Source organism: Stenella coeruleoalba (genome assembly GCF_951394435.1).
Source record: "Stenella coeruleoalba genome assembly, chromosome: 10".
Taxonomy (NCBI): Eukaryota; Metazoa; Chordata; class Mammalia; order Artiodactyla; family Delphinidae; genus Stenella; species Stenella coeruleoalba.
Genome location: NC_137156.1, coordinates 28,541,753 through 28,554,845, shown reverse-complemented (window position 1 = coordinate 28,554,845; position 13,093 = coordinate 28,541,753). Strand labels below are relative to the sequence as shown.

General features: G+C 36.5%; 1 protein-coding gene across 2 annotated transcripts in view; it reads right to left on the bottom strand.

Moving 5' to 3' along the window:
• The window catches only part of LOC307192303 (uncharacterized protein), a 238,615-nt gene that overhangs the window by 60,721 nt on the left and 164,801 nt on the right, over positions 1-13,093 (bottom strand). The window contains exon 4 of one of the 2 annotated variants that reach the window (XR_013830030.1): positions 3,767-4,063. The exons of the other annotated variant lie outside the window; for it this stretch is intronic. The gene's annotated coding sequence lies outside the window, so the exon portion shown is untranslated. Of the gene's footprint in view, positions 1-3,766; positions 4,064-13,093 lie in introns of those variants that run through there. 2 annotated transcript variants of the gene reach the window in all.

Below are 13,093 nucleotides of genomic sequence, written 5' to 3'. Positions count from 1 at the left end.
AAGAATACAATCAACCCAGTTTGAGTCATGTGCATAGGTCTGGTTTAATCGATTGTGACCAGGGCTGAAGTAGACCCATTTAGTACAAATATGGCTGCCCAGAACCACCTCTTGACAGAGAACACCAATTGTCTGATAATAAGAATCCCCTAGGAGTCAGCTTTTCTCTGACAATTGCTCTTTGAACAGAGCATAAAACTCACAAATTATCTACTACACCACAGTGCTAGAGAGATTAAATGGCAGTGCAAGGACTCAAATCTGTCTCAATTCCAAAGACCCTACTGTTAACCACTATACATACTACCTCCCCCAGTAACAATCTGGTTAAATGTTTTCCTGTCATATTTTGTTTTTAAGAATTAAATTTTCTCCAATATCTATTGCCTATAGCTATAAATACCAATATAGTCCCCCTAAAAGAGGCTACAAGTTATCAAAGATGGGTAATTCATTCTTTGGGTTTACCTTGGGAACAGTTTAAGATTTGCTGTTGCAGAATCTTGGCTAATATATGAATGCTTAAATGAATATCTCCGAAGTCTTCATACTATGGGAATAGCTTAGCCATAGTAAGTAGCACCTCATAAACTTGAATCACACACAGAACACTTGTAATTTGAAAAGTAAGTTTTCAGAACTACCAGTGTTATTTAAACTACTTCTGTTTTACTATTTACTAAATCATAAAAAAAGTATGTAAAAGTAGGCATAAACTTTTCCCTACCACACATAACACAACCTTTCTTTTGAGTGTACCATTTCAATAACTCTGAAAGTCAGACAGCTTTCTTAGTATCCCAGCCCCACAACCCAGGTCCACCTGGATTCCTAGTAATAAATTCCCAATGGTTTCTCAGTCACCAACTATCTCACTCCCCACACAACCCATCCTCCACATCACAACCAGAAAAATATTCCTAAATTCACCCTGTCCCTGCTCCTGGACCTTTAATGAACCCATTGCTCATAGGGTAAAAAGCTAATACACCAGGCATAGAATTCTGCAGACTGGCATCTGTATACCTCTTTAGTCTCTTTTCTTGCTGTTTCCATCTCTTACTCTAATGCATCTTTCAGTTACATCACCTCACGTCTAAAACTTCACACCTGGCCCTCTGACTAGGACACTCTTCCCAGCCCCTGGTTCTCCATTTCTCCATCACTTGCATTTCCAAATTTTAACTCACACTAGAGTGACCTGGTACAGCATCAGGCTTTGGAGTGAATCAAGTCTTACTGGTCTCTAACTCCATGTCTTGGAGCATGTGTTCATCCTCTGTATACCTTCATTGATACAAATAATAATAGTATCTGCTCCGAGAGTTGTTTTATGGATTAACTGGGCTTGGTATGGAGCCAGATTCATACTGAGAAAGCAGTAATCTTTAGCTAAATGCCAATCAAGGCAACAAAAATTCAGGTATTTTCTACTCATCCGTTAGGTGTCACTTATTTTGTAAAGCCTTTCCTGGGGCATTCCCTTGATTCCAAGTGATTTTAAAAAATTAGTTACATTTTTAAAATCTGAGGTTTCCCCTCCTCCAGTAAGATTTCACATAAAAATCCAGATTTCTACTTTTCCTTGAAAAATGGAAAGATCTGGCAACATTTCCGCAGGTCACCACTTGGCCAGGCTGGGCTCCTGTCTAGGATGGGGTAATTACCTTCTAGTTTGCCACAGACCCCACCACTCCCTTTTATACTTGCCCTACTTTACTTGTTTAGGTCTCCTATCTGGCCCATTAGGCACTTGGGCTCGCCCTAGACTAGGTGTCAGCAAACATTTTTTGTAAAGGGCAAGATGGTAAATATTTTAGACTTTGAAGACCGGATGGTCTCTGTTGCAACTACTCTAGTCTGCAGTTGAAGGGTAAAAGCAACTAATGCATAAATGAACAGGTGTGGCTATGTTCCAATTAAACTTTATTTAAAAACAAGCAATGGCCAGATTCAGCCACAGGCTGTAGTTTGCTGACCTCCATCCTAGATCCTCATCTGTCCACGAGAACTTTATGGCCATTTGTGGTTTTGTTATCTATCCTATAAACTCTTTTAATGCCCTATAGTTTGCCTCTAATAACACTTATTATACTATAGTTTAATGACTAGTTTAATTGTATGTCTCTCCCAACAAATAGCACATTGTTCTGGTTCACTGGCTAAGAAGTGCATGGGATAGTCTTCCTTTAAAAAGTACTTTTTATGTGAATTAAGGTCAAGTGGCATTCACTCCAAATTTCATCTATGGCCTGAATATAACCTATTTAGCTTTGACTTGTTCCATTTCATAGAGCCTCAGACTCTTATAGTTGAGATTTCATTAAAAAAGTCAGTAACAGAAGGTTTAATAAACCCAGTTCTACTATTTAAAAAAATAACCCAAATACAAAGTACAGGTGATTTGGATTGTGTATCAACCTTATCATCTTCACTTGGAATAGCAATATTTTATTGAAAGTAAAAAAATTTTTTAACAGTTTATTTGCTTGTTTGTTTCTCTGGGAAAACTATTTATTTGCAGAGCATTTTCTATCCATATCACTCCTGGACTTCGGTAACTATGCTAACTATTGTGTTTTACATATATATATTAAAAAAACAGAGTCTAAATATCTCTCTTATGCACATTTCATGACACCTTTTGGAAACACTGGACAAAAATTGAAAGCAACACCCTTCTCACATTCGTTTTCTATTATTAATGTCAAAAGTCATCCATCCATTCCATCTGTATCCATCCATCTCGCCACCTATCATTATATATATATGTGTGTGTATATATATATATATATATATATATTTATATATATATGGCAATTCCTGGAGAGCAGGGACAGCATATCTTATTTTTCTTTGATTCTCCACAAACTTAGAACAATATGTGATTCATTATAGTAGATAACCAATAAGTAAGGAATAACTGGGTGCCTCTTTTCATTTTCCACAGTCTTCTTATATTTTCATTTTTATAAGATATGCTATTAATGAGATATCATCTCACACTGGTCAGACTGGCCATCATCAAAAAAATCTAGAAACAATAAATGCTGGAGAGGGTGTGGAGAAAATGGAACACTCTTGCATTGTTGGTGGGAATATAAATTGATACAGCCACTATGGAGAACAGTATGGAGATTCCTTAAAAAACTACAAATAGAACTACCATATGACCCCGCAATCCCACTACTGGGCATATACCCTGAGCAAACCATAATTCAAGAAGAGTCATGTACCAATATGTTCATTGCAGCTCTATTTACAATAGCCAGGACATGGAAGCAACCTAAGTGTCCATCAACAGATGAATGGATAAAGAAGATGGAGCACATATATACAATGGAATATTACTCAGCCATAAAAAGAAACGAAATTGAGTTATTTGTAGTGAGGTGGATGGACCTAGAGTCTGTCATACAGAGTGAAGTAAGTCCGAAAGAGAAAAACAAATACCGTATGCTAACACATATATATAGAATCTAAGGAAAAAAAAAAAAAGGTCATGAAGAACGTAGGGGTAAGACGGGAATAAAGACACAGACCTACTAGAGAATGGACTTGAGGACATGGGGAGGGGGAAGGGTAAGCTGAGACGAAGTGAGAGAGTGGCATGGACATATATACACTACCAAACGTAAAATAGATAGCTAGTGGGAAGCAGCCGCATAGCACAGGGAGATCAGCTCGGTGCTTTGTGACCGCTTGGAGGGGTGGGATAGGGAGGGTGGGAGGGAGGGAGACGCAAGAGGGAAGAGATATGGGAACATATGTATATGTATAACTGATTCACTTTGTTATACAGCAGAAACTAATGCACCATTGCAAAGCAATTATACTCCAATAAAGATGTTAAAAAAAAAAGATACGCTATTATTCCAACCTTGTGTCAGTTGAAACTGGTGTAGTCATGCTCCCTTTCCATTGGGTGGGCAAGAGTAATGGAGTCTGTGGATAAGAAAGGACCTGTTTCTGGGGTCCTTATGTCCTCTTCAGGGTTGGTGAATCCCCTATCTAAGCACACATTGGCATTTTAAGTCAGGGTTTCCCACAGGAAGCATTATGCCTTCAAGAGAGGAAAGAAAAAATCACTGTGGCATGCCAAGCAGGATGTCACTTACACTCCTTTGGCCACATCGTCAAGGTTCATTTCCATTAAGCCTTGTGTCAGTTCAGAAACTTTACACATGAGACTGTGTGTAGCAGTCTACCACTGCTGACTGCCCCGGGGCTAGCCCAGAGTCCCAATCTTGTCATTGGTTTTCTAGAATGCCTCTGTGAGAATTAGTTGCATATGCTGGCCAGCCTCACCATTTGAGACAGGACTGTGGTTTGGTTGTATTTTTATAAATCACTCTCTTATGAAACACTTACCATCTTTGACATATTTAGATAAGGAAGAGATAAGAACAAGAGGAGAGGGAAAATAGTCATAGATAATGATAGATAGGTGGTGAGAGGGATGGATATAGATGGAATGGATGGATGACTTTTGACATTAATAATAGAAAACAAATGTGAGAAGGGTATTGCTTTCAATTTCTGTCCAGTGCTTCCAAAATATGTCAAGAAATGTGCATAAGAGAGATATTCAGACTCTGCTTTTTAGTAGTGACTATATTCAACTACCTGCATCAACTTAAAACAATAGAGGAAAACAAAAAACTTAACCCAGATTAACACTAGACGAAGACAGGTAAATGAGGTTGTAGAGGAAGGATGAGGCAGTAGGGCGATGTCCTTTTATTTTTGGTTGGTGAAATCCAAGAGAGCTGTATTAATTAAGAGCATAAGAAAGCTAGTTGTTATTTATTATACTATTTTTATTTAAAAAGTTCAATGATCTCTTCCAAACTACTTTAATCTACTGCCGGGTGAAGTCTTCCAAGTCATTAAATAATATCGTATAAAACAGGATATTTTCACTTTACTATTTTATCTTCCACTCTTACTTTCTCATCTACATGTATCCATCCACTTTGCTATTTAAAGACCAGTTTTAAAGTAGTATGCCATTTACATGATGTTATATGGGAGTATTAGAAAGTTCCCCTCACAAAAACTATCTCATCCATACCAGCTTGCACAGTGACTAACTTTACACTATTCATGACTGGTTTGTTATCATGAAGACTGCCACCAAGTGTTTCACATTATTATGGATCATAAATTTTATAAAGGGCAATGCATTAACTCAATATGGATCAATAGCACCCTGTTGTCAATTTGTGACAGTTAAGAGGAGAAATAAGGCCATAACACATACAAGTTTTGATAGAGACTGAGAGAGGAAGAAGGTTATGCATATATATGCATATCTTAACTAGTTTCCATTTTATTTCTTCTTCTACCTTTTGCAGTTTTCTATCTTCTGCAACTTTACATAGGCTGTGCTGGTAGAGTTAACTGCAATTTTGTCCATAGTTTGCACAATACCAAGATATATTTACAACACCAAAGAAATAAATGAGATCCAAAGCTAAACGCAATAACTGTTGAGATTTTGTACACCTCATTTGGGGGAGATGATAAGTGCATTTATTGTGTGTATAAAAGATTACAGATTTGCATTATGATATGTAGGAGCACTTCTCTGTTATTATGTAAATTGGATGAAAAACCAAAGGAGTAGAATGAACTGGATGATAATCACCTGAGGTTGCTCAGGACACAAACAGCCTTCATCATGAAAAAGCCAATATAAGTGAGGTCCATGCCACACTTCCCATCACAAAAGCTCAAGGCGGGGCAGATATGCCTTCTCCAACTCCCAGACAACAAACATAGAGGTTGACTAGACCCAGCCAGTTGAAAGTTCCCATCAATTCTTTGAATCTTGGGGTGGTAATGGAAAGGTTTGTCAGAAAGTATTCATAGAGACTTTGGCAGAGCCAATAGTCCAGTAGGGTGGCAGAGTACAGGTGGCATAATCTCGCTTTTTCCTTCCTTTCCCTTAGATCCTGTCATCCTTTCCCTTTGACATGTCCTCCAGCTGCTGCATCAGTTCTGAGATCTATCTGATGTTGATTCAATAAATTACGTTTCTGTTTAAGTTAGTTAAACATGGTACTTTTCATTTGCAACTAGGTACTTAGATACATCGTTTTTAAAAATTTCTTCTCTTTTTTTTCCCTATTGTTCTGTTAACCGTTAAATTCAGGAAGAATATAATAAGTAGTGTTTATTTTCCAAGACATTTTTCAGGAAAATATCAGTGACTTCTCCTGCGTTGCACTTTTGATTATTCTTTTTTTCTTTTATTTTCCTATTGCTCATTCAGAACAAGGAGTGAGTTTTTCTGTAACTCCAGTAGGATGTCCTATCATAATTTACAAGAGCTAAAGGTCAGTTCTTAGGGTAGCAATTTATGTTGATTGCCTACTGGCATGATTTTAGTAGTGTCCCAGCTTGACATAAATGCCAGCATCTCACATCCGTTTCTTTGAATCAAGTTACCATGTTTTTAAAAGAACCTTCACAAATGTAAATCTTATAGGAAGAGCTACATCTGAGTGAGTACTAAAAGTTCATGTTATCCTAATTTAGTTAACTAGAAAAAAAAAGGAATCCTCTAAGAAATCAGTGGAAAAGAACTTAAGAAATAAAAACTAAAGTGAGATTTGGATCATGAGACTATTCAACAATGCAGTGGTATTTCACGAGTCAATGCATTTTCAAAGAAGGATAGAAGAGAGAGATTTATCTAAATTTTGCTGGATGATGAGAGAAGTCACTAGAGGAGTATTGGGCACCTAGTAGTAGTATGTGAAAGCACTTAAAAATGGTTAGGATAAAGGGTGATGCAAGGCACTGAGTACAATACCTTGTAAAGAATGCTTTGTTCTAGGCATGATAGAATAAGGTCCATATTACCAGACTTCCACACGCTGGCCAATTTTTTGAGGGAATCTTTTGTAAAAATATGTAATTCTTCCTGTAAGGGCTTTTTCTTTTTACTCCTTTCTTAAGCTGCAGGGCTTGGTAGTTAACATAACTTACATATTGTTGAGGTCATGGTTAGGAACTATTATGACATCCTGATGGTGTCTCATCTATTAAATAGATGTAGATGGAAGAAAAACCTTGCATTCCTTCTCATCGAAACATATCATCTTTTTCCTTCTTTAACATCATAGGCTGGTATATCTCAAACAATTGCATTCAATTATGTTATTGGTTGTGTATGTGTGCATGTATATGTATTTTAACACCTTACTGCACACAGGACCCATACTAAGTACTAATAATTTTGTAAAAGGAATCATATGCCTTGGAAAATCGACACCCAGTATATCACTTGCATCATCTTGCATTTATGATTTTTAAAATTTTTCCTTGATGGTAAATGATAGGCATGAAGATGATATGATTCCATTTACGAAATTATTAGTCTTTAGTATGGGTCCTGTGTGCAGTAAGATGCTGAAAATACACACGTGCATGTGTGTATGTGTGTGCGCGCGCGCACACACACACACACACACACACACACACACACACACACACTAACATAATCAGATGAGACTGTTTGAGATATACCAGCCTCTCTATTCTCTACACTTGCCCCAGGAAACTGAGAGGCTACTGCTGCTCTAGGTAGGAAGGGTAGTTTCCCACAGACATCATAAACTTGATGAAAATTTCAAGCCACAAGCTATTGTTTCAATTACGTGGACTAGTTAGTCCAAAACACAGTGTTTATGTTAGGATTTTGAAGTGTGATCATTTGAGTTTTGCTTAAAAAATGAAACTCAGAACACAAGGTATTATCATTATTTTCTTGTTTTCAATGAAAACAAATCACTCTAGCATAGGCTTCCCTGGGGGAGAAAAACCTATGTGTGATTATGTATAATTGAAAAAGCAAAAAAACAAAACAAATAAAACATGAGTTCAGTTCCAGCATATGTTGACATTAACAAAACTATTTTTGTTGTATTATTGAAATATTTAATAGTCTGATTTAAAAACTCTTTGTATTTTAATTGCAGGAACGTTTTTATGAAATATTTTCTCTGCCAAATTCTCTAACATCTTATTGCCTGGCTGAAATAGAGCTTACACAGTATTCTAGTTCCCTGAGCATATTACATGTTTGTGCTCCTCTGAATCTGAGGTTGAGGACAGTGTCCTCCATGAGTGGAAAACTTACTTTATCTCACCCATTTTCTATTGTCACCTTTGCAAACTACTTAGGTTGCCCTAACATTCTTTAAACTGTTTCTCATCACCTGGTCTATTACCTTCAAGGAACCTATCACAATCTATAATTCCGATGCCCGTTTTTTTCCTTACTTATTGTTTGTCATCCTCACAGGAACGTAAACTTCCTGAGAAAGAGTCTTCTCTGTTCTGTTTAGTGCCATAATATCAGTATTTGGCACATAGTAAGCACTCAGTAAATATGTGCAGGAATTAATACTGTCAGCACTGTCTTCCCCAGCCCTACGCAGGGTGAGGGACTGAGCTACTTTTTCCACAGGCTCAGACCCAACCAGTTTCTGAGTCAATCCAGGGTTTACACTGCTAATGCTTTTCCCAACACTGATTAGGCTGAAATTAATCTTCTTGCCATAATTTTTGATGCAAGAAATGGTGGTTAGTGAGTTTCCAGCGATCCACAGCTCCCCCAGTCTCCATAACCCTACCCCTCTCTGGTGCTCCGTATGCTTCCTGCTTTACAGCATTTCAAATGCCCTGTTGGAATTGAAGTCTAGCTCTGTGGCACAGCTCACTTTCTGGGGGTCTGAAAATATGGCTAGCCTTTGAAATCCCCTCTCTCTGGAGTCTGGTTCTTGTCCTCATTCAGCAAAAGATTTGAAAATCAAATGTCTCTGTCTTCCTAGAGTTCTGTCCACAAAAATAAATAAATAAATAAATAAATAAAGTTAGAGACTTTAGAACTTCACATAAGACATACTTTCTGGGCTGTAAGATGAATTAAATAGTGAAACAGATTATTAGTCAAAGGAAAAGAAACCATCCTTGGTGACTATTAAGTGTCAAATCTACTTTTTATTTTGGACAACTTTAGGGGTGCACTTCTCAGCTTATTAGGGAAAAATAAAATCAAGTTTTCCTATTAGCCTATCCATGGGTCTGCATATTGAGTCGCTAAGTGATCTAGATTCCAGAATAATGGTGAAAAATACTCATTCAGTTAATATTTTGGACGCTCGTGCTAGGCTCACAAGAGAAAATGTGGGTTTTCATTTTTTAAATTATAAAAGTTTTTCTAATCTTGGTGAGAAGGCTTTTCCTGTCACTTACACTTTCCAATGAAAAGTCCTATCTAACATGATTTTCTTTATAAGACATTTATTTATATTTCTTGGTAACAGAAAACAGAAGCCTTTTTTGTCCACTATCCTCTTTCTTATATCCCAAGATATATTTCTACCTATACTCAGAAGCCCTGCTCCTTGCTATGCAATTACATACTGGGTAGTTCTGAATGTTAATATCAGCACTGTGGATTCATACCATTCTCATCTACCTCTCCCTCTTGGCTAGGTGGCAAGAGTTAAGTGTCCAGGAAAGACAAAGGGTGGTTTACTAGTAGCCACTCCTCACTTCCACAATAAGGCTGGTCTCAATCATCACAGCCCTTTTCCCACTGAGCCTCAGAAATTTCCCAAGTTTAAATATCAAGGTAGGTGTTCCCAATCAACTGGAACTCTTCTGTGGGAGGAACACTACACATTCATTCCTGAAATATTCTAGATTTTGACTCACTGTGGGCTCTTTGCCATCTAGAACTCCTTACCAGAAAGAAGCTAATAGGAAAGAAAGGCATCATTTAATATATTTCTGTGCTTTACCTATATTATATCAAAGGACAAAAGAAAGGATTGGTTTAGTTGAAATTCTAATGTCTGTTTATCTACTAAACCCAATTTCTACATAAATCCCTCCCATGCCGTTTTCATTACAAGACAACTGCTGAGTCTATGAAGTGTTGCTTAGGTATCGTTTATTTTCCAGCAAGAATGGGCATAAACACATTAAGGAGCTAAAGGGGGCATTGAATCCACTGAAACAAGGATTATAAAGACTGACATGTATCTTTTAAAACTGATTCTTCCATGTAAATTGAAGTTCAGTTGCAAGAGTCAATTTACCAGAGTTGAGTGAACATAGAACAAAATGATACCAGTAAACACTCATTAAGAAACAGAATGATGTGATTATGTAAAATATATGTGACTATTGTATTCACCTAATATACATCTACTAACTCCTTACTATGTTGTAGATATCATGCTAGAAACCAGTAATAGTAACAAGTGACTAGGCATAGTATATTTTTTTAAAAAGCATATAAGACAATGGGAATCCAAATTTATGTGCGTATATATAGACACACTCAGATACACAAACAAAAGGCCCAGGATTTTATAGATAAAAGGGACTTACAGAGTCCTGTCTTCCTTACAAAACTAAAAATCTTGGAATGATCTGGTTTGTGGTCATACATCTCACTTCTGGCAGATCAGGGCAATCTCCCACACTGCCAGCTTTTTGTTCCTAAACTTCTGCAACAGAATTTCCTTAATTCATATTTATTTTCAAGAGTAGTTTTCAGGATCCACTATTTGCTTGGCACTACACTGACTGCTTTCAAATATTTACAACCTGGATATGTGTGTGTGTGTGTATATCTAATATATACAAACATATATGTATATATTATTTATATATAATAATATATATCGTTATTTCTAATTTACAGATGAAAAAATGCGAAATCTATTATTTGTTGAACTAAACGCAACAGTTCTCTGAATGCCTAAATATGTCAGACTCTGGTTTTAGGAAGACAAAGAAGAATAGAATCTTTTGCCTGCCAACAGAGAGCAAAGATGTCATAGGAGATACATAAAGATAAAACTAAAATTTGTGGTAAGTGCCATGGCACTGATACATACAAGACACAGAAATGGCAACTCAATTTAACCCGGAGGCTCAGGGAAGTCTTCAGGAAGACAACAATTCCTGAATTGAGTCTTATAAGATAATCTCAGAGTGGTTGAGATGGATGAATATCAAGAATGACTTGATGACTAGATGGTGGTAACATTAACTAATACATAAAACATGGGAGGAGGAGTAGGGATTAGGTAAGTAGGTGAAGTGAGGCTGGTGGGATGGTTTAAGATAATTATTGGGTTAGTTTGTGGATATGTTGGATTTAAGGTGCTTGTGAAACATCAAATTGGGTATATGCAGCAGATAGTTGGATAAACTAAGACTGATTTTAAAGAATGGATCTGAGTTGGAGATAGAATATGGGAAATCAGATCATGTGAAGGAATCTTCCCATAGCAGATATCTAGAAAGAGACAAAATTAAATTTAAATCCAAAGTATCTGGTTTGAAAGTTCAAGATCTTTCAAAAGAGGAGCTATATAATATTACCTGCTCTTCCATTCTAAGTAAGAATTTGAAATAACCAGAAATCCTATTTTAAAGTAGGCATGTGTGTATGGGTACGTGGAGTGTATGTGTGTGTATGTGTGTAAGTGTATTTCTAATTGTCTTTTTTCAAAGAAATTCCTTGCTCAATACTGTAGAAGATAGCATTGCATGAAAGCTTACCTGAGGGTGCTTAGAAGGAAGTATTGTTCCATTTTAGAGAGAAGAATGTATTGAGACATGAAGAAGTCCATATAAGAGAATTTCTGAATCAACAGGTTGAATCTTAACACAATCCTCATTTGTCAAATTTTCCCCATGACAAATTTTCAACAAGATTATTCCTGAATACCTTCCAGTAATAGGGGAAACATTCTTTCCATTTTATTTTTGGAGAGTTCTTACTAATATCTATTTGTTCTTTCATTGATTTACTTTTTTATTTATTTGACATACTTTTATTGAATATCTATTAAATATCAGGTTCTATGCTATGTGCTAGAAATAAAGTACTGCTTGGGTCAGATGTGGTTCCTGCCTTTATGACTTTCAGCTTTTTGAAGGTTACACTAAATAAATAAATAAACAAAGCAAACTTATAAAAGTAATTGTATTATTTATCAATGTATGCTAAATTATCCCCAAATACAGTGACTTAAAACAACATTAATATGTATTATCTCATTTTTATTTATGTATTAGTTTTATTTTTATCGTAGAATGAATAATTTTGAGTACCTGCATGTTGTTCCTGACTTATCATGGTTCAACTTACAATTTTTCAATACTACAATGGTGTGAAGCAATATGCATTCAGTAGAAACCACACTTTACACTTTGAATTTGTCTTTTCTCTGGCTAGCAATATGTGGTACGATATTCTCTTGTGATTCTGGGCAGTGTCAGGGACCCACAGCTCCCAGTCAGCCATGTGATTATAAGGGTAAACAACCGATACAATTACAGCCATTCTTACCCATACAAGCATCTCTTTTTCACTTTCAGTGCAGTATTTAGGTTAGGTTAAGCTATGCTGTTGGGTAGGTTAGGTGTATTAGATCCATTTTCTACTTAAGATATTTTCTGCTTATGATGGGTTTATCGTGACTAAGCCCATTGTAAGTCTAGGAAGATCTGTAAGTACTTAAATAAATACAATTAAGCCAATGATAAGCTGGCAGGTTCCCACTCCCTATAAGTGACTGTTAAAGTAATTCTGTTTCCCAGAAAAGGCAGAGCAGTATTCACGTGTAGAAAATACACTTTATTCCTGTATAGATTTGCTGGCAGCAAATGAAGAAACAGAAAAAAATATCTACTGGAATGGAAAACATTCTCAATAACACAGAGAGTACTGATTCTGTAAAACAAATCAAGCTAAAATAAGGAGCTAACAGGCTAAGATTAGGGAAGATTGTCAGGAATTTTTAAAAAATTTTCAACTTAAAAAATGACATTGATTTGGCTATTGGATTCGTCTGGAATTTGTGTTCTTGTGAAATGTATGGTATGAAGAGAGAGTGTAACTTGACTTTTGTGTTGCACATGGAGTTGCATTGTTCCCACTTCAAGAAAGGATGTGTTGCCACAGCTACTGGGGCAGGCACACTCCAGGTGTCAACTCTTTCAGGGTTTCCTCAGCGGCAGAGTGATGCTTTGTCCAAGGACACAGACTTCTTTT